The sequence below is a fragment of the Camelus ferus genome, chromosome 8 (genome assembly GCF_009834535.1).
Source record: "Camelus ferus isolate YT-003-E chromosome 8, BCGSAC_Cfer_1.0, whole genome shotgun sequence".
NCBI lineage: Eukaryota > Metazoa > Chordata > Mammalia > Artiodactyla > Camelidae > Camelus > Camelus ferus.
In genome coordinates this window covers 38914597-38937922 of record NC_045703.1, presented here as the reverse complement: position 1 = coordinate 38937922, position 23326 = coordinate 38914597, and the positions used below count along the sequence as shown (strand labels likewise).

The 23326-nt window shown below is 34.8% G+C and overlaps 1 long non-coding RNA gene across 3 annotated transcripts in view; it reads left to right on the top strand.

The window, feature by feature from the left end:
* Nucleotides 1-21232, top strand: part of LOC106730251 — a 92330-nt gene extending 71098 nt beyond the window's left edge. For all 3 annotated transcript variants that reach the window (XR_004321951.1, XR_001366702.2, XR_004321950.1), the window contains one exon: nucleotides 21039-21232. This is a non-coding gene — a long non-coding RNA (uncharacterized LOC106730251). The remainder of the gene's footprint in view (nucleotides 1-21038) is intronic.
* Nucleotides 21233-23326: the final 2094 nt, after the last annotated feature.

Here is a 23326-nt window from a genome sequence, read left to right as displayed (position 1 = left end):
TATGACTTTACAACTCACTACCAGCTGAACGTCGTCACCTTCTGATATCCAGGGCGTTTTCCCTTCTTCACTGGAAACCAGGGCATCTGGCTCACTTTCCTCCTCCCCACTGCCATTACTATCATCATTTTTGGCAAACGCAACTCCCTCTAGGAATGGACCTGATATTCCCTCCTCTCAGTTCTCTGACCTCCGTTCCAAAGCTTTTTTTTTCCCCTCTTCCCCCACCTTGGCCACTGAGTCCCTTGCTTGTACTTTAGACCTTGGCACAGGCTGTCTGAAACATTGATTTCAAGCGACTCATCCTGACCACTACTTCTTATTTTTTCCAGTTGAATTATCGTAGGTCTCCCACTCTAACAATTATTTAATTCCACTGGAGCTCTTATCTTTGACTCCACAAATACCCACCCCACAATGGGCCTCACTTTCCTCCTAACCCAGCACACATTTCTTGCTTTTTAACTGAGATCATTTCTTTGCATACATTTAGTTCTCCTGCCATTCTATTCTGTTGTAACCTCTTGCAAAACCCCAAGTCAAATTAAAGCCTCTTCATTACCTACCAGAGCAGTTGAATACGACTGCAGAAAGACACACAAACATGCTGAGACTTCACTTTAATTATATGACCCCAAATCTCTTGGGAATATTAAACAGTTCCTGGAAATTCCACTATACTTCCTTGGCAAAATTGCTTTTCCACTATCCAGAACAAATCTCCTCGCATGTCAGTCATCTAATGTCTTCCTTACCTTGCTTCTCATCCAGCTGAAAAAATTAAAATAATAAAACAAAAATCAATCTCCTGTCAGATTTAACTGTTCTACTGCATCTGTGTTTATGAACTTTGCCTTTTCCCCTATCCCACTGGATGTTATTAGGACAGGCAACCCCTTCCTCTTGTGTACTGTATCCTATCCTCTCTTACCTGATCAAGACCTTTATTTCTAAAATAATCCCCTTTATGCCCTGTATTATCAATTTTCCATTTTATATCTTGTATATATGTCATATTCCTAAGTCTATTTTGTACATTGAAATAGACATGCTTATATTCAAATTTCTGACCAGCTCCTGTTCCATTCCTCTATTGTACAGAAAACTCCTCAAAACAGTTGTCTCTGTGTATTTTTTTCAATTCCTTTCTTCCTAATTCTCGCTTTAGTTCACCCAATCAGTCTCTTGTCTTTAGTCATGGTCAATGTCCCCATTGACCTCCATCTTGCCAAATGTAATGGTCAGTATTCTCTTTTCATTCAGCCGGTTGATGGAACCTAGCATTCTTGATTCCTCTTTCCCATTCAGTCTACATTTAACCCACCTTCAAGATTTACTAGCTACCTACAAAAAGCTGATTTCTTTGTTTTCATTTTTAACTTGATTTGTACCACAGTCAGAATGATCTGCTCAAAACATAAATGAGGTCATACTCATTCTCCTTTTTAAAAATCCTTTACTTTCTTCCATTATACTTAGCCAAAGAAGAAAATCAAATTATCGTCTGAACTTTTTATTACTTCTGTCAGGAATCCTCTTCCCTAGATGTTACGATGTGCTAGTCTTTTTCATCTTTCAGGTCTCTGCTCAAATGTTACCTCTGCAGTAAGTATCCTCTGAATACCTGATGTGGAACACCTCTTTGTGCTCATAATTTTCCATCTCCTACTTGCTTCATTTTCTTCATACCGCTTACTGGTATTCAAATTATATTTTTATTTACATCTTTATTATCTGATTCACTATAAACTCCGTGAGGGCAGGGACTTAATTTCTCTTGTTTACAGCCAAATCATCAGTGTCTAAAACAGCAGCTTGAGAAGTTCTCATCAGAAGAAAAAAATTTTGCTAACTATGTGTAATGATGGATGGGAACTGAACTTGTTGTGATGAGTGCATATACTTTGTGATATATACAAATATCAAATCATAACATTGTACACCTGAGACTAATATAACGTTATGTCAATTATACCTCAATTGACAAAAATTAATCTTTATATCTAAATCAACTTTGATAATTTTCAAAGTGATTTTTCTTGCATTATTAAACTCGAACATTCCATCTGCCAAACTCCAAAATCTTTAGATTCTCTGCAGACTTAAAGTATTTCACATGACATTCAAAACTTTTTATGGTATATTCCCAACTAACATTTTGGGTTTTAGTTTAGAAGCTATCTACCCTAGATCAAAAGTGGTATCGTCTCTGTTCTGAGTTTCTCAAGTGCATTGTATTCACACAATCATATGACCCTTTCACATATTACATTATATTGTTTTTATATCTCCCTCTGCTTGCAAATTTCTACAAAAAATTGTATACATAGTTGCATCCTTTATAGTAGCTCATAAAATGATATATTTATACCAGTGATCAGTACATAGCTAACCCATGATTTTTTTCTTTACATTTTTATTGCCATATTTAAAATATTTGTGTTAGAATCCATGACGTAAAATTTTGTAAGGTGTATGTATTCAAGGTTCTGTGAAAGGAAAATTGATTTTATCTTGTAACCTGACAGTTTGGATTACTAGTAGTATGACATCTAGTCTTAAGGACTATGTATCACATGAGCAAAAGGACAAGCTCTGTAGCCAGACTCCCTGGGTTCAAATGCCAACTCTTCTACTTATTGGCTTCCTGGCTTTGTGCCCTTGGGCAGGATGATTAACATCTTTTTTTGTATATCTCCTTCATATTTAACAAGGGGAAGGCAATTAATAACCACTTCATAGGTTGTTCAGAGGATTACTTGAAGTAGATATGCAAAGCTCTTAAAACAGTGGCTGGCACATGGAAATCACTCAATAAATGTGAGTTATAATTAGTCTTCCAACTTCTATACCCAAGTATTACTACCTTCTACAAAGCTGCCCAGGAGAAAATCACTGCTTGGTGTTTCCATTGGGATGAAGGAATTCATGTTTAGGGGATTAGATAAATGTTCTTTATCATGCCTAAAACTACAGAATCCTTCATGCATAACATAGATTTGCATCCCAAGCTCTTACTTCAGGGTCAAAGGCGGGGGGCTTAATGTTACATGAATGCGACTTGACATTAAAAGGATAGGCACAGAAGATCAGCCAGCTCCTGATCCTCACTTTAAGGCTGACAATTTTGAAAGCACACCATTATGTATTCACAGTAGCCATAGTTCAAATTCAGCTCCTTAAAATTAAATTTACTCGCTTGAGAATGCTCAACTCTAAGCAAATAATATCAGACCGATTTTTTTCATGGTAGCATTTGCTAATGGAGTTAGAGACTTGACACAAATATTATCTTCTGCCCTAGAGAACAGGTTACTAGATAAGTCTCTAAAAATTAAAATCAGTTAACACTAAAAGACAAATGGCTAGAATATGATCACACTGATCTGTTAGGATTGTTAAGTGGTTTTAAAAACTCTTGTCAAGATTCTCATGGAAAAGATTAGTCCTTCAGGGTTTGTCCGGTGGAAAATCATATCTCCCTTTTTTTATTCACCAATTATGGAAGAGAAGTTTAAAATTTCGTTTTTGTTTTATATATCAAACAAACAAATCAACCTCACATGATTAAATACATTACAACAATTGCTCCCAACTTTTAGATTTTCAGTTCGCTTTTATGGTATGAATACCAGTAAGTCAAATGGCTGTATTTCTTTCACAGAGCCACTGTTTGAGAAACTGAGGAAATTCACTTTGCTTTTCTTTTTGATACCAGAGTACTACTAAATGATCTGTTTTCACTAATGAGTCCCTCAGCCCCAGAAGGGGCACCATTTCAGCCGCCTATGCTGAGGTTACACAGCATCTAACGAAGGGGTATGGTTAGACTGACCTCAAGCTAAACAGAGCTATAACCAGGTTTTAAGAGAAAAAGGAAGTGGAGTATGTTGTGTACCATTTCAGTCTAGAAAAATAAATAAATAAGGAAATGGGATAGCCCAGCAAAGAGAAGCCCCAACATTTTTGGCTATGCAACATCTTTTGTTATGTAATAATCTTTCTGCTGTCTCCATCAATTCCTTTCTCATGTCCTAGAAAAAAGAAGGAAAAAAGTATGATAAACTGTATGTTGAATTTGACAGTTAGATTCAACCAAAACTATTTTGCTTGGAGCAACTGTATGCGTCTCCTCTCTCCTGTCCTACCAATTCTAAATGCAAATACCAACTTTTGCTTTAGATGAAAAATCAGGTCATAGTCATCGGATTCTACCCATCCACGTACGTGCATCCAGTGGAATCTCGCTGAGATCATACTGTTTTAAGGGCTTAGGGAGACAGCAATGCAGAGTAGAACTAGTGGCTCAAAATCTGTACTACCTGTTAAAAAATAGAAATACATTCATGACGCATCCATATTTCTTTATACAGATTAACTAAACCACACCATCCCATGTCCTCACACTGTTGCCAAAATGGGGAATAAAATTTTATCTACTTTGATCTATACTGATTTTTTTTTAATCTGCAAATACATATGATGCTTAAAATTTCACATTTGTATATGAGATTATTTATATCCTTGAAGACTTTCACAGCTATTATGCTTGGGAAAGGAGAAAATATGCATAAGAAAAGAAGTAGCAACACAAGACAGGACAAATACTGACTCTTTACTAGCAGTATGTGATGCAGGGGTGGAAGTGAGCATCAACAGCTGGGTTGTAATATATACATAGAAGTTAATCTACGTGTGTGTGTTTGTGTGTGTGTGCAGTCAGTCCTTTGTACCCTCAGATTCTGCAGCCACATATTCAACAAACAGCAGATAGAAAATATTTTTTAAAATCCCAGAAATTCCAAAAAGCAAAACTTCAATTTGCCATGCTCCAGCAAGTATTTACATAGCATTTACATTGTATTTACAACTATTTGCAAAGCATTTACATTGTAGTAAGTATTATTAATCTAGAGACAATTTAAAGTATATAGAAGGGTGTATGTAGGTTATATGCAAATACTGCATCATTTAATATAAAGGACTCGATCATCCGTGGATTTTGGTATCAGTGAGAGTCCTAGAACCAATCCCCAAAGGTTACCGAGGGATGACTGTAAATGTAGTATAATGTATATATTATATGTATAATGTATAAAATATATAATGTATTTTATGTCAATTCCAATTAATACAATTTTATTAAATAGCTAAGTTGAATGTTGTCTGTACTTTGGAGCCACCAAGGGAGACATGGTGGGGCTGCGCTCCAAGTAATCTCTACCAGCCTCTTCCAGATTCCCTCCAAATCAACACGTCATCAAAAAAAAAAAAAAAAAAAAAAAAAAAGTGCTTTGCTGTGCTATCATAGCCCGAATATAAGGTCACCTTCAGCCAGGTCTCATACCTAAGTTTTTTGTTTAAAAATGTAGCTATGCCTGGACATTTTACCCATTTTAACCCAAAGTGCATGAAGATGAGGAAAATACAACCTTTCTTCAAGGAATTTGTTTCAAATTTGCCTGTCCGTACATATATGAAATTTTAATTCATTGCTTAAAAAGAACACACCTTATCAGGGATCAGCTTCTAGGATAGACACTACTGTGGACATACACACAATTTCTGAGATGACAAGACATTCTGGGGGAAAAAAACTGCACGATAGGTCTCTTGGACACATGCACATTATCTCCAGATTTCAGTTGCTCATAAACTGTATGAAGACGTTAAGCCTCACCTTTCTCATGTCTTGGTTCTCAGAACTAACAGGACTTTGAGTTTAACGTTATTTTAAAATAATTACACTTTAGGAAAATCTATAATTAGATGAGAATAGCTCAGCTTCTTTCCCCTAATGAGGTACTGACGTTGTCTGAATCACCCAGTCTTTGACACTCAAGCTTTTTCATATAAATCCACTCAGCAAAATGCTGTTTGCTTATTTCATGTAATCAAATTGCCTGTGTCATCTCAGGAGACCAACAATTATGAATATTAATGAACCCTCAGGCCTTGTGAACTCTCAACTGTGTATGTGTGTCCTATTCTGTAGTAAATATGTTTTCAAAAATAGCACACTGCTCATCTGCCAAGAGTCAACTCAAAAAGATCTCTGGGCATTCATTCCGGTGTTTCTCAAAAACCTGTTTAAACTTAGTCCAGGCCAGGCAGAGCTGCCCCTCATTACCCCTGCTCACCCCACTCCTAGGAAAATTGCTTAATTTGTATTTTTAAGATAAATACTTACAGTATTAGGTAACCCAGATGGATTCTGTTATTTGGCTTCAAAGAAAGAATATTTTATTTTTATTAACCCAGAATTCTTTGTACACCTGCTTAGTCTTCTATCTTAAAATAAATCTTTTTTTTTAAAGGCAAATGGGCCTAATTCTTCCCTCAGATCTAACCAAAGGCAGCATAAATTATAGTTCCCATTGAGGAGGATTTAAATGGAGATGGCTCTTTACTCAGTCTTTTTTGGGGATTATACCACAGAAATCTTCCAGGGCCAAATTTAAAACACATTTGTTTTAGAGTTTGCCAAGTCTGGTATTATTTTGCAATGTTAGTGCCATTTGATTTCTATGGAAAGTGTTTTTCTGTCTTCACTCTGCTCCTCAAAGCCCATTTACTTCTTTCTGTCTCTGATATCCCTTTTCAACAAAGACAATGAAAAAGGATGGGAAATTCGAAGTGGCTCCACTTTTGTTTGAATAATATTATGGTTCTTTCTGTAAAAAGGAATCAAAAGCTTCCTACATTACTACTCACTTTACCCCATGGTAATGGGCATAGTCTGTATTGTTTATGGAGCTACTGAAAGCATCCTGAGAAATGATTCCAAAATGCTTGGTGGTTGGAAGCCTGTTTCACTATTCATCTCTATGGAGTGAGCGCCTAACTGCATCTGCTGAACAAAGTACACTCCTTAGGAGTTAGATCATTTCTTCTCCTCAAAGGACTAATAACACTTTTGTATTCTTTTGTTTCACTTAGTTTATAAGCTCTTTATCTAAGGAGATCAGCAAACATAAATTGCTCTCAAAAGTAGAGGACACTCCCTGTAGCCTGGCCCATATTGAAGAGGACCTATGTGATTTATGGCTCTAAACACACTCTGATCATAGACTGGGGATGCCAGATACCAGCAATCCGAAAGTCCAAACTTAACATGGTACATTTTGTTTCATATCAAACCTCAGGAATTCTCAGTCCTGGTCCAGGAGAATTTGCCCATTTGAAGTCTCTGAGAAAGCACTTTGCAAAAACAATGACTAATGGCTCACTCCTGGAATAAAGGCTCACTCAATGGCTTCAATTATTTGTAAAGCTGCTTAGGAACTCACTCAATGGACACCTGAAAGCTATCATCAGAGTATGCTTAAAATTCTCTGAAGAATACCATTCCCCAGATATATTTTAAATTAAATACATTAAAAAATCGACAGTAATTTTTTTTTAATGATCGTGATTGCACACTGAGTGCTTGTAGTGATCTTACACTATGATGGGAGTGTCAGATACTTTGTTTCATTTGCCCACCTCCATAACTCTGTGAGGTGACTATTACTGGCTCTACCTCAATAGCTTTTAGAAATCTTACAGGAGGCTTTAGTGACTTGTTTATTTTCACATGTTCCATCAGATTCACAAATGTTCACAAAGGGTTCAAAAATTCTTAAGACCTTCCTTACCTATAAGAAAGGGACAATAATACTAACCTCATACAGTTTAAAATCATGTTCTTGTCAACCAGGAGACAATAACCTAAAAACTGGTGTACGAAGGACTAGAGGAAAATGTGAAGTGAAATGGTTTTTTCCAATGGGTTTATGGAAATGTATTTCAGTATATCAGCTTCCACATTAAGCCACAGATTTTAAAAAGGATATCATTGTTGAAATTATTCTTTAAGAACAAGCCTTAGAATTGCCTTCCAGATTACCTTTATGATAACGTTTAGTGAACATGAGAGTCCCATTTAAAATAACCTTTGTTTTGTTTGAAGCGTAATAGCTTACTATCAAAATCACATGCTGTAAAGGCTTATGTTGGAACCATCATAAGCATGATAGGCAGAACAAAGTTCTGCAAGAAATCACTGACAAATGAAAATGGGACATCATGAGCATTGCACTTTATAATCATCCTCATCATGGCCTAGTTTGTAGACAAAAGCAAATTCCTCAGCCCCCATGGGTCTCAAGTCTATAAGAAAGCAATTGATTCGAGAATGTGACTCAAAGTTTCTTCAAGTTCTCTAAGTTTGTTTGTTTGTTTGTTTTGGGGGGTATTTTTTTTAGATGATTGAAAAGAGATAATAGCCACATCACAATAGTGGGCAGCAGTCAGTGGTGTCAGGGGTAAATCTGTTCAGGATAGAAGTAAAGCACATGTACCCAAAGGCAAGTCCACTTGGGCCAGAAGACTTGGTGTGGTACCTCTAAGTGATGGGGAAGAATATATTTCAGTTTTTAAGTTCTACTTATATACGTAAGTAGTAACATCTTTAAGAGAACTCTTTAGACTTCCTATGAAGAACAAATAAAGGACTATTTGTGATCTTGAAGGCAATATTCAAGGAAAAATGTATATTGTTTTCAGATTTTAAGCAAAATCAATGTTTAACAGTATCTTTGGCAAAGGGAAAATTGTGAACAACATGGTATGCAGCTGTGTATGGAAAAACTAAAAATGGAACTGTAATGTGGTCTTAAATTAGAAACACATCTGAGTTTTGTTAACAATTTGAGTGATATTAATTTGTTTCTTTCACTCCTTAATTGTGTGTATGTGTGTCAGAGAGAAGACAGAAGAAAGAGGAAAGTAGGGGGAAAGAGAAGGAGAAAGAAGAAAGGAGGAGAGGGAACAAAAACAGGAGAGGGAGAGAGAAAATATATGACAACTAAACACAGATGTCACGGTTCATACGTGGACTTCATTCTGCTTACAGTTAGGCTCTGAGATGGCAAGGCACTTCACCTCGAAAGAGCCAATCACTGAAGTCCTTTCAAAACTGACTAAAAAGGCAACATGTTTAAGAGAAATCTATGACTTCTTAGCTGTATAATCTAACAGTGCTCCAGCCTTATCACTGCTTCCAACAACAGACACACAAATACAAAGCCAAACAATGAGAAATTCCTGTGAGATGTACAACCATGAAACCCATATTTGACTATATTATAGAATCTAAGGACATGAATGGATTTATACTTATTACCTGAGCTCAGCAATGATTACTGAACAGTCATAAGTTTTTCTCATTTAGACCCAACAGAATGGATTACGAAAGAAGAAGAAATAACATAAGGAATCAAAGCAACTGATGCCACAGAAAGAGGAAGAAGAAAGAAAAAGTAGAAAGCTTGTAAACTGAATAGACCATAAGAGAAATTGGCAAAGAATGAATTTTGCTCTAAGTCCTTTGATTCAATATAAGGCTTTCATCTCATTTGCCTTTTTCTCTCAATTTTTTTTAACCAAAATTTCTACCACTTTCTAATTAAGTCCTCTAGAACAATAAATCAAAGATTTTATTTCATTAAAGAAGCTAGATTAGCAATGTGTCTAGATAACTAACTCATAATATTATTATCATCCTTTTCTGTAGTTACTGGCTTCCAAATGTTGATATTTTAGGTCATTCTGAATTATTTGGAATCTGTTGTTTATTTCCATTTCTTGTTTTCTCCTTGGATGCTCTAAAACAGAATGCTTTGAACAAGTTTTAAACACTTGGCAACACTTACTCAAACTCTATTCTCCTGTACAACAACTAAATTGAAAGCAAAACTGGGCCGTGATATACATATTGTGTGTGTGTGTGTGTGACTGAAAATGTGAGTTGATTGTTATACCATCCACAGAAACAGTTTACCATCCTAAAGTCTTTAATAAATTATGCAGAAAATGCTATTCAGTTGCTAAACATTTTGCTTCCACTGCTGTTGTTGTTTTTATCTTTTTTCCAAAGGAAAAATATCACTTCAGCTCTATTAACCAAACTTAGAAGAATATCTTACAGGGAAAGCAGGAGGATAAATCTTTTTCTTTTTCTCTTCTTTATAAGAGTTTTTATTTAATTTCTTTATATATAATTCATATATATGTATATATTATTCACATATATGTATTTTTTATAAATGAGTAGATGTGATCATATGCATGCTTATTTTTAAATGAATTTATTTATTTTTCCCTTCATATCTTTTTGGTTTTCCTCTCTCCTTCTCTTCTTTATTATACTAACACACTTCACTAGCTCTTTCTAAAATGACCCATATCAAAACCTAGTGTCTTTGTCCATGTTATCTTCACAGCCATATAATCTTACACAGATATAGCTACACTTACAGACATACATGTAAGTCTGACTTCTTTCATTGTCTATATATTGTGGCAGACAGATGTTCCTGTGCTCCCACTCACCCTGACTCCTGATGGTCTTACCCTTACACAATTCTTTTTTTTTTTTTTAATGGAGGTACTGGAGATTGAACTTAGGACCTTGTGCATGCTAAGCACACACTTTACCACTGAGCTATTACTCTCCCCTCTCACCTTCATCTTCTAGAATTTAGGGATTTATGGCTTGCTTCTAATAAAATGAGCATAGCAAAGGTGAGTGGGTGTACATGATTACAAGTACGTGATTGTGTTACATAAAATTGTATTGCCTATCTTGATCGAAAAATTTTCCTTGCCGACTTTAAGGAAGCAAGTGGTCATATTGGAAAAGCCCACGTGTCAAAGAGTTGAAGGCAGCCGGCAGCTGACAACCAGAGAGAAATTTAGGCCCTCCATCTAACAGCTCACAAGAAACAAATACTGTTGCTTCCTGCCACCACACGAGCCAAGCTTGGTGGTGGGTCCTTCCCCAGTGGAGCCTCAGATGAGACCTCAGCTCCAGGTGACACCTTTATTACAGCCTTGTGAGAGCCTGAAGAGAGGACTTAGTTAAGTCACACCCAGACTCCTGACTGACAGAAACTGAAATATAAATCCCTGATATTTTCATCAACTAAATTTGTAGTACTATCGTTACACAGCGATAGATAACTAATCTACATATAAGTGAGATTATAGCAAACACATTAAAAGGTAACTATTTCAGTTTTGCCTGAGGCCTGACTACCTCATCGTCTAGGCAGGATGTGCGAAATGGAGGACTGAAAACTAAATTTCAGACCATTTCCCAAACCTTTGTTAGGATACAAAAGGGCTGCAGTTGAAGAGGCAGACTTGGAGACTGAAGACAGGATTTCGCTAGAGAGAGCTATCATCAGCTGAGAGTGCCAATTCCTGCTCCCACAGGAGACTGGGTGGAAGGGGTTACCCTCACCTCAAGCCTACTGACAGGAGCTTCAGAGAAACCATTTGGAGAACTTGATATATGACCCCAGTGCTGACAGAGCTAAAAGGTGAGAGAATTCCTGAAGAGAATTGGGTGAGCAGAGCAGAGAGTTCTTACTAGGAATGAACTGTGATCTATCACAGAAGACCAAACGTGTGTCTTTCCTGTGGACAAGATGCAGGCCACAGAACAGAGAGTTGGCATGGAGCTGTTATAAATCCTGCCTGAGAGGGCTATCTGGAGTGGTGAAGAGGCCTCACTGTTGGAGTCTGAAGTGCAGCAGCAGATGCCCAGGGGACTAGGAAGAAGTTGGAAACTACCAGACAAATATTTGCATCAGGCTAAGTCAAGTGAATTGCAGGAAAAACATGTCCAGTAATGGGAACTTCTCCAAAGAACCTGCAAGCCATCCATTAGAAGTAGTCAGCTTTAAACATCTGCCAAGCCCAGGGAGTGCCAACTCAGGGTAACTTAGTCACGTAAAATCTTGCCTGATCCTTTACATATTTTTTCCCCTCTCTTTCCATCACCACCCCTTTGATGCAGGAGGAATAGGGAACCATGGTTAGCCAATTGTGGGAACAAGGATAGAAACACAGGCAGGCAGATAGGCTTCCCTTCAGCATCAAACCAGGGCTGGGTAGAGGAGAAGGTCTAACTTTGAAGTCTTTAATTATTACACTGACTGGACATATTATTTAGAACTGAGTCTCTTTTAAGCCAAAATGAATAAAAGATGTTTTATTATCTAATAGCAGTAAACTACAAGTTTGCCCTAGATTTTATCCAGCAGCAGAAATTCTAGGGCTGTACTAGTTCTGTAAGAGCAGTTGTGGGTGAGAAACGCTATCGACGACTGCGTCCCATAAATCCTGCTCTTTCAGTATTTTTCTGCACTTTTCTCACTCAACTAAACTTCAGGGATGTTCTCACAAGTCATCGCATACAATCCTAATGCACTCATTCACAATGGTTTGAATGAATCATAAATCTACCTGACCTGTTAATCAATACATTCTTTTCTCTCATCAGATTTTATTTGCCTTTTTTGCTCCTGTGAACAGAAATTTTTATATTAAAAATACCACAATTAACATACATATATTTTTAAAAGAATAATTTTTGAGGAAAAAAGAATCTGTATTAAGTGGCTATATAAATAACACAGGAGAGTTTAGCATTAATGGAATACCAAATAATGTAGAAGATAAGGAGCAAATTGCCCTTAAAATGTTTAGAAGAACTACATTCACTCTGTACATAAGCCACTCCTTGGAAAGATGTTGTCAGACATTAGGTGACCTCAGGAATCAATAAGGTTATAATCACTTAGTGGATCACTATTTTGTGATAACAAGTGGAATGTTTAAAAAGAATTATTAATGCAGCAAAATCTGATTTGTCCCTTTGTGTGGGACAAATCTACATAGGAAAAATCCATATGTATGCTTTTTGAGAATTATTAAGAATGATATAAAATACTATACACATTTAAATGAGTAAGATGTGTATTGCACAGAATACAGATAATTTTGTATTACTCTCGCTCAAAATTTCCTTAAATATTGTATGGAATTCTGAAATAATGCTTCAAAACAGTGAGAGAAAAGTAAAAGGAACAGAGAGTCATATATGAAAAATAAAGATTGAGAAGTCTATAAGATTGTAAAAGGGAGTACGGAGTGAGCCTGTAGTCGAATGGACTGTCTGAAGATATTAACGAAATAGAAATAAAAAGAAGCTCGGTTTCAATGGAGTATGGTCAACATAAGGAATTTTCATCCCTTAGAGACAGTTTTGAAAATAATCTCAAAAAATTATTTGAATTCACACATGAGAAATGTATAATTTAATTTCAAATCCAGAGACATTATTATGCACAAAGTATGTGCCAAAGATTTTGATATGCGTTGGATAGTCAAGCTTATGAAACATGGTCTTTACTTTGATGTGACTTAAAATTTTTAAGATAAATAAATGTTTGAGTACACTGCTTATTAACAACAGCATTTGCTATTAAAACAGTACTTTTGTCACTGTCAGCGATAATTTACTGAGATAGATGTATCTCTTAACATGATAGTTTTCTTCATGTTATTTTATTACAGAACAATGTCTATGTCTCTCATTATATGTTTTAAATGTAGTTTATTTTTTCAGGTAGGACATGCCTTCTTTCTCCCCACCCCTAAACTTGAAGGACAGTTGTTATCTGTACTATTTACTTAGCACTACTGATTTTTTGCCTTTCTTTCATTCATTCAACAAGTTTATAGAGCATTTATTATGCTCACTCACTATACTAAACACCTTTTAATATTGCTGCTTATATTACATGGCTGTAAATTTACAGTAGTATCCAACTCTTAAGCAAGTTGTAAGCTCTGTAAGCATAAATAAATATTTATATATTTATTATGCACATATATTACTAGTCAATGTATCTAATACCTATCTATAAGGGCACTCTTTAAATATAAGAAAATATCTGGAATCAAACTACTGTGGTTCAAATTCTGGGTCCATGATTACCTAACTGTGTGATTTTTGATCATGGTATTTGACCCAAGCCTAATTTTCAAGTCTTCCAAATTAGGATAATAAAAAACATACTTCAGAGGTTATAATGAATAGTGAGATGATGTGTGTCCAGCTGTTTGGCATGTAATTGATTTATAACACATATGTCAGTTACCAATACTAAAGTAGGAAAATAGTTAAAACATTTTTAATGTAACATAGGCACTTAAATTCAGAATATAGAAATCAAGGCAGCCTCAAAAAGTCCAGCAATAGAGAGAAATTTTAGGAAAAATAAAGGGCAAATCACTTACCTTTTGGAAACTTATGATCTTGTTTGTATAACACTTAAAAATAGATAAAATTGTCTTCAAAGTCCATTCAAACTCTATCATTTGATTCTTTTACTCAAAGAGTACTCCAGCCTCTAATCATAAGCTGTAGCAACAGTCTGACATACAAAGTGTGCATGTTGTGTGATGATAAACTCGTAACACCTTAAGCTCCTGCTTCTCTTTGTGCATTCGTTGCTCACCTCTCTAAGGTGACAGGACACAGTTAAACAAAGCTTATGAAAGAATAAGGTAGTGCCAGAAAATAAGGCATTATTTATTACCGAAGGCAAAATATTGAACCACTGGAAAAGAAACAGGTAACCCTCTCACAAACAATCCAGTATTATTCATTTGGAATACATTTGTTAGAAAATGCTTTTATCATAGTGATTCAGGAAAAAGTAACTGCCAAATATTTTCTCAAACACTTAAAAAGAGAAAAAAAAAAAAAAAAAACTCAACGAAAACCAAAGCTCTGTGAAAGGCAGATGTTGGCTAGAGGCTGTTCTCTCTTTTCCTTTCACATCCAGCCATAAATCACACATATCACAATCTTTAACTTTACAATGTTTAAACATTTTAACCTTTTCACTATGAAGAAAGGATTGTAATTTCCTAAATTTCTATAGCCTGTAGGAAGTTTTTCCCTAATAAAATGCATTTGAATTATCTGTGTAAAATAAATCCCAATCTTCTCCCAGATAGTAAAAGACAAAACAGTGTTATCTGGATCTCATTTCAATACTGCTTAGCTCAGCCTAATTGCAACAAATTCCATCATCCTTTCCAATTCGATGGTCTCTATCAAATATTTTTGAATCTCAATCTGTGCCTTGGAGGAAAACCTTGCTCATTGGCTTCAATATAATTATCAGCAGCCATCCATGAAGCAGAGAATGTATTGTACAAATATTTGGACTGATCATCTATTGTACCAGAAACTTTAAAATTTGTCTTGCTTCACACATGATTTGTCCTCTAAAAATATTGACAGACACTGTTAACGCGACAAGAGAGCGAAAGAAAAAAATAACAATTAGATGCGGATGGGTGAAAGGGAGTGGCACTCAGTGTTTGAAAGGCAATTTTGGACCATCACTAGTTACAGGAAAATGGAAAGAGTCAGAAGCAATGGAAATGTCATAATTCGGCATTCAAAGAAATCACAGGAATAAACAGAAAGGCCCTACGATGATTCCTCTCATTTGAACATTTCTTAGTTTCCTGTCTTCAAAGCTTATTAAAGGCAAAAGAAGTAATTTCAATGAGAATCAAAGAAATGAAGTTTGTTAGTTTAACCTTCCTATTGGCAACTCAAGAAAAGAGACCCAAATTAGGACTAACAACTGGAAGGAGTCACTTCACCACTTACACTTCAGTTTTTACAACTTGTGTTTTGACTAGAAGGTTGCCACTGTCTACGTCAGTTCTAATTTCTAGGATTTGTATATGCATGGCTGATTTGGCTGTCAAGAGAATTCAGTCATCCAAACAACGGATTAAATTAGCTATAGCAATTTCTAAATCAGCAAAGCAATTATTTGAGTTTTTTTTTTAATTTTAACTAACTTGGTTTTTCTATTAGTTGAAGAGAACATACATATAAAGAAGTGGAAACATGCATTCTCAGAGACTTGAGTTAAAAAAATCCCAAGAGAAGCAAACAAAAATAATAGGGGCATGTGATGATAGAGTGGGGTTCAGAATTTGAAATACAACCTTGAAGATATCGGTGTTTCCAAGAAAGAGGGTCTATTAAAAATCAAGAGGATATAAATAATCACAAAACCCAATTTTTCCTTTTATCTTTTTAACACAATTAATTTCCAATAGAGTCAACCAAAAATATACCTCTGAGAGTAAGAAGGGAAAAACTAGGGGAATTTAGAACAGGAAATTAGAACATAGTAGAAGCCCCAAAAGTATTTGTTGAATGAATGAATAATAGGTTTATCTGCTACTAAGATGATGAAATAGGGCTTTTGTTCTTTGTCTGAGCATGTCCCCATCCAAAGTCAGAATCTTTGAGGTTATCCTGAATGCTTCCTCCTTCTGAACTGTTGACACTCTCATGACTTATCAGCAATCAACTAATTTATTAAAAAATGCATTTTACATCCCTACTATTCACTCACTGCTCCCTCTCTTACAGTGAAGAACTCTGATGAAGCTCTACTCCCTTGCACTCAGCCTCAGGCCACTTATCTTCTACCTCGTGAGGCAATGTGCATGCATCTTCCATCCCAAAACCCACCCAGAAAAACTGAACAAGTAGAAGTGATTGACTTAAAGATACTTTTATTGATTTTTCTATAATTCAATAATAGAATGGGGTATGGGTAAGACAACTATGATAATTTTATTTGATTAGATTGAATTGTGGCTAATCGGTCAACACACATTTATCACCCGCCTAACATATTGAAAATACTTGGCTTACCACTTTAAAATATAAGAGACAAGCCATGGCCAAGGAGCTCGCAGTCTATACTGTTTATGGAGATAAATATAAATATATAACAAGGTAAGAAAAAAAAATGTAGTAATTCAAGTGTACTAAATGAGTAATTGGCCAATGATTTTACACACACACACACACACACACACATAGAAACAAACACAAGCACAATTCTCTGAACTGAGAGGAGTATTAAGATCGCTATGAACTATAAAGAACTGCTAATGTTTCATGGAGAATAGTCTTGATTTAGACGTTGAAGAATTAGTGGACTAGCTATCAAGGAAAAATGAATTTATACAAACAGATTGGCACTACTGAATATTTTAGACAACATAATATTGACTATAAGATTGGGACTATTTAAAACAACAGCACTTTGGCAGAGGAGGGTATAGCTCAGTGGTAGAGTGCATGCATAGCATGCATGAGATCCTGGGTTCAATCCCCAGTACTTCCTCTTAAAATAAATAAATAAATAGAAACCTAATTACCTACCCCACAATGGCACTTTGTGGAGGAGACAGGTAGAATCTGAGAGGATCATTGTGAAAAACCAAGTAAGTTAGAAACAAATTCCATCTTTGAGTTACCTAGAATAAATCTAAACTTTTTAGTAAACAAAGCAAGTAAGCTGAAGTAAATCACTGAATTATTGAGAATAACTAACAATACGTAAATGAACACAAGCTATAACAGACATATCTAGTTGACAGATTTAGCAAACAGATGAAGAGTGATCTAATGAAAAGTGATCTAATGAAAAGCAGGAAGCCTGGATCCAGTTTCAACATTACCATCAACTAACTGAATAACCTCTGTTTTTTGATAACCACTTCCCAACTCTCAGAACTGTTTCTTTTTGTAAAAGATTGATATTGGAATAAATGACCATGAAGGTCACTTTCTGTTCTAAAATTCTCATTCTGTGCTGAATGAGAGTATTAGTGGAATTTCTGAAAGAGGCTAAATTAACACTCAGTACTTCAGTTCCTGCTCACTACAGCTGGAATATGGCATAGGAGACTGAAGCAGGTGTTTCCTAAGATATTTCAGACCCTGGTAAAAGTTGTACCACTGGAAAATTCACTTGATTTATTCCTCACACACTGTGAGGACATCATTAAACATTATGGTCAACTAGTAAAGAAAAGTTAGACTTTTTTAAGTTGGAGAAAAGATATTACTGCTCTACACTATTGCTATGAAAGAGCAACAAAAAATGTATTAAGTACTATGTGAACTTGCTGATATATTATCATTTTTGACTTACAAAAATGCCATTTCATATAGCTCCGTCTAATATTCCATTTGATTCATTATTTTAAAAGAGGATGTTTATCATTCAGATAGAATGCTACAAAGGGAATAATTAAAGTTTAAAGTCTTTTAAAAGCACAATCAGGACTTTAAAAAATAGAGTGACCAATTTTTTAAAAGTTACTGAAATTTCAAAGAAAAAAATGTAATGAAGAAAACATATCAGACATTAATTTAAAAAATTGAAACAGCTTATCACTTTAGAAATAGATTGCTGTGTGTATGAAAGATAACAATGAAAAAATTCAGTAAATGACAGATTTCGGAATAGTGTAAATTATTAGACCCTGAAATCAAGAAAATAAGTTACTGGAGCTTGTTACTGAGACTACACTTTCCCCTTCAGCCTCAGATGTATTCCATTCTCCTAATGGTTTTGCTTATTTCTCCAGTTCTCATCTCCCAACTAACCATTATTGCTATGTAAGATCTGAAGGCTTAAGTGAAGCATGCAGTTATCTTTTATTTGTAAAGTCTAAAAAGCCAAATTACTTAGTCACTACACAGTTACTTACCTGTGCTTGTGTTCTATTACTTATTAAAAATTAGTGCCATCAACTAACAAGCTGGGAGAAATAATTTTCACAAATAAGACACATAAATATATCCTTACTATATAAAAAGTTCAAATAAATCAATAAGAAAAATCATCCTTCTCCTTCAGTCTGCAATTACACTATAAATATATGATGTTCCTTTATTCTTGGTGTTATATTTCTATGCCCGCATCCCTGGATTTTTTCATATGTTCCTGGACATCAAACAGTTTTCTTTCCTTATCGTTCATCATTAGTGCAAGACTCATCCTTAAGCTGGAATTCCAGTCTACACCAACATAATGATATCACTTAGTAATGTCAATATTAAGATAGTAATGTGTCAACTTTTGCATATAATGCCTAATGACTTGATGATATTTTCCTATTGGGAACATGTTTTTAAATAATAAAATATATAATTATATATAATAGATATATTCATTAAAATATTTTTTCATCTATTATGAGAAAAAAACACAGGGTCACAAGGCAGATAAAATCAAACAATTTAGGAAAGGATCTAAAATCAAAATTAAGAAAAAATAATCAATATGAATTTTTTTCTACATAGAGAGTTTTCTCTATGTCCAAGAAAAAAAAATCCTTAAGTTATAATTCTAATCTTGTAATGTAGAACTGCATTTTTTCCTAGGCTGAAAGTCTATCCTTTAAAAATCTGAGAGGAGAGTATAGCTCAGTGGTAGAGTGCATGTCAAATAGGCACGAGGTCCTGGTTCAATCCTCAGCACTGATATAAAAATAAATAAATAAATAAATCTAATTACCTCCCCCACCCCAAAATAAACACAAACAAATAAAAATCTGATACTCTTAACTCTAGGACCATTGTCCTAATTTTTTATCCCTAAATTAAGGATCAAACCCAACTATTACTAGGTGGCAATATGATTCTTGTATCATAACAGAAAGTAGTAATGAGCCAGTAAGATAGACAACCATCCATGGTGACAGTTGAAAGAATTTTCTGGATCCTCTATTTGTCTCTTCTATATGACCTGTAAATAAATGTTCTGGGAAGGAAAGAGTTGTTGGGCATTAATAACAGCTTTAATTTTCTTTCTATCTATCTATCTATCTATCTATCTATCTATCTATCTATCTATCTATCATTGATACCACAAAGTGTTTTATCAAATGCTTTGTCCATTTCACAAATGAACATATGCTGCTGTCACATTCATCAGTTTACCTTTTTAAAAAATGTATTGAATTTGAAGTGGATCTTTCATCAAAGAATCTTAGAAATTGTCCAGTCCAATCACCTATGCAGTATAATAATCCTATTATTAACTTTTCAACCCGATTTATTTTTAAAACACATGCTAACTCAGTAATGAAAGAAGGAAAAAACAGGAATGGGAAAATCAGCAGATGAATAATACAGAATTATTAGAAAGAACAAACTTTTTGAAAAAAGTGTTTCAAAGGTAATTATGTTTAAGATTCTCAGATCATCTTTGTTCTCTGTGAAATGCTCTAAAAGTAAAATTTGACTTAAATTTAGACTCCAGATCTGTGACACATCCCAAATCAGGATGGGTGGCACCATGTGACTTCCTGACTCTTAATTTATTCTAAACTACACTTCACAAAGTTGCAACTTTACTTATAAATGAAAAAGTGATTATGCTCAGGCCCTAAAATTAACTTAAATACTAACTAGATGAAAATCCACTATTTCTTAATAATGAGAGTTAGTTGTTTTAATATCGGATTGTTTCCAGGATTTTATATCATGATTAAAAAGCTTCTTACAGCTCCTTTAATATGTATTGTAATCTCTCTCTTTTTTTTTTTTTTTTTTTTTGGCTTTAAAAAGGCTGTTTAGCCTTTGTCTCTGATTTGCTTTTTGCCTTTTCCTTCCTGAAATATTGGTCTCTTTTATCTTTTTCAAACTACACCACAGCAACTAATAGGTGGGGTACATGGAAACATCTTTTTGCCATCGGTCTTTAACATAAAATAAAGACGTGATAAATATTTAAAACAATTTCTCCATACTGAAAGGACAGCAAAAAAAAAAAAAATTGGAGAATTTTTATGAAATTTAGAAGTTGACCCGATGTGCTTCACTTGGGTATATCAGCCTACTTTTAAAACAGTCAAAGATACTGCTGGCTATGACAGAGTAAATCGTCCCTGACTTGTCCTCCCAACAAAAACTAGAAACTGGAAAAAATATATAAATCAACTATTTTCAGACATTGAACAATAAGAAGTTCAGGACTCTGATCCTTGAAGGAGGAGAAACATAAAAGTGGGTCCCACCATCTGTTTTGGTTTTCTGAATGGCTTTCCTGGGATGGTGCAGCGAGGTGGAACCAAAGCTAAACAGCCTTATTGCTATGCTTACAAGGCAGAGTAGAGCTATAAGCTGCTAAAGTAGTTGGAGATTTCAGAGCAGTGTACCAGACAAGGGAAAGCTGCACTAGTGGCCAGAACTATAATGTATTATCAAAAACAGTGGGGCAGTGAGAGCCAGATAGCAATGAATAACGTCTTCAGAGTGCTAAATATATGTAAATATATATGTGTATTCTTTTCAGCCGATGAAGAATGACCTGGGATGAACTTGGCTACGAGGAGCTGTAAAGAAGTTGTGCTGCTAAATTCACTGTAGCCTCCCTACTACACTCTTCTTGTGTTACTTTCTTGCATTCACAGGGGGTTAAAAGTCATCAACAAAGAAAGAACTTCTACTATATGTCATAGAATAAATATTGCGATATCTGTTGCAAAAGAAAAGTGAGATTTTTTTTTTAACATTTATTTGGGAAGGGACTGATCATACTAAATACTTGGAGAAAGAATACAAACAACTATTAGTACAAATTAGAGTCTATCTGGTGGATGAAAGTGGTAGGCTTTTAATATCTGATGATCTGATGAATTAGTAATTTTTAAAGTAGTTCACAGTCTACATCAAGGGTCTAACTTTAGCACTTTGCAAGCTGCAAATTCATCCACCATCAGAGGAAAAAGTTTGAAATGTTTGCTGTCAAATATTGACTTCATAACTTTCAAAATCAGAAATACTGCTATTTCTATTGTTATGAACTTGGGGTAGGTACCTGATCAAAACTGATGTCTGGGCAAACTGTAATTATCATATAGACCAGCTTTCAAGACTAGAGAATTAAAACAGGAATGTTCCTTTCAGAATTATTACCAGAAGTTTTTATCATAGGAATCTTTCTAATACTTACATATAGTGACAATCAAACTTGAAAGGCAGCGGAGTTCCTGCAATGGAGTTTGGTTAAAGTAGGCAATGAGTATGTGTTGATTAATAAGTGTTTAAGTAAATAAATTTAATAAACTAACACTAGAGGAAGAGCCAGAAGACTCAGGTCTATTCAAAATCACATCATCTCTTTGAGATTTTTTTTTCACGTACAAAATAAGAATAATTTTTGCCTTACCAATCTCAGAAGTCTACTATAAATATCAAAAGAAATAGTAGATGGAAAAGCAATTTAAAGCAGATGGAATTATAAACTAATCCTTTTGAAGTTAATAGGAAAAACTCCTATTTTTGACTACTTACAAACAGCGACTCAATAGAAACTTCATTTAGCTGAAACATTGAGATTCAGAGGAAATTGGTGCTTGTAAAAAATGCCCACTTTGTAGAACTGAATGAATACACCTCTGGAATGTGAGCTTCACACAGACCTTTGTTATCAACTGGACAAAGAGGTGACAATAGTTCCTTTATTTCTTAGATTTACTGCACTAACTTAAACAGGGTTGTTTTCTACATCTGAGGAAGGAAAGGATTCTTCAAGAAATACATTTTAACCAAATGATGGAATGATCCTTAGTGTTTTCAACAAAACAAACAAAAAACCCAAAGCTATTGTGAAAGAAAACCAAAGAAAATAACTCCTCTATTATCTTTATTTTAGGTCAAGCTGTGTGGAAACAAGTCTCCACACTTTGGCTCAAGCCAGATAATATTGCCCACCAAGTTTACCAGGATGGGAAACACAAAGGTTTGCATTTTAAATGTCCACAATTGCTTTCCTTTAAACGACCAAATGATCCCTGACCTAGACCATAACCTGGTAGTAAAAGAGTCGGAAATTAGCCTGTTTTATAAAATGAGATGATACTAGTATAGTGCCTAATACAATTATATTTATTTCCACTTTTCCAAATATCGGAGCTTCCTAAAGAAAAACCTTTTAATATCTGTTACCTTAATCTACTAAATTGTTCTGGAACAAACAAAAGAGTAGTGTTACTAACCTACTTAGATAGAAGAATCCGCAAGTACAAGGGATTCAGATTTTTCCACAGTTGTATGTATCTCTTTATTTGGCAGAAGAAATTTAATCCAAAAACTACCTCACCAGTTCTGTATTAACCAGGATGATGATAAAACTCTGTGCTCCCTACTAAGGCAACCCTGAGCATGTTGGAGTATATTATACATATGCAACTAGAATGGTGTCTAACAGGCATGTGCCTGATAGGGACTCAATAATTATTTGTTAAATAAATGGATTTATGAGTAATTTTTAATCTTAAAACAAAAATTGTAGTCTTTTTTTCCTCAAGTTGCATTTAGTCTGGAGTAATTCTAACATCACTTGTTAATTTTGTTGACTGTCTCTCAGCACTGCACATCGTCATGTAACTTGGATTTGGGGTTTGCGAACATAGCTTCAGTGGGAGATTCTTTATCATTTTACTTCTGTCTTTGCATTTCTTTCCATTTATGTTTGTCAATATTTAAAAAATTATCTCCCGAAAGTTCAAAAAGCATTTATTGTGTTTATTTAATCATTTTCTTCTTTTCTAAGTTACAATTCCTGATATAAAAGAAAGT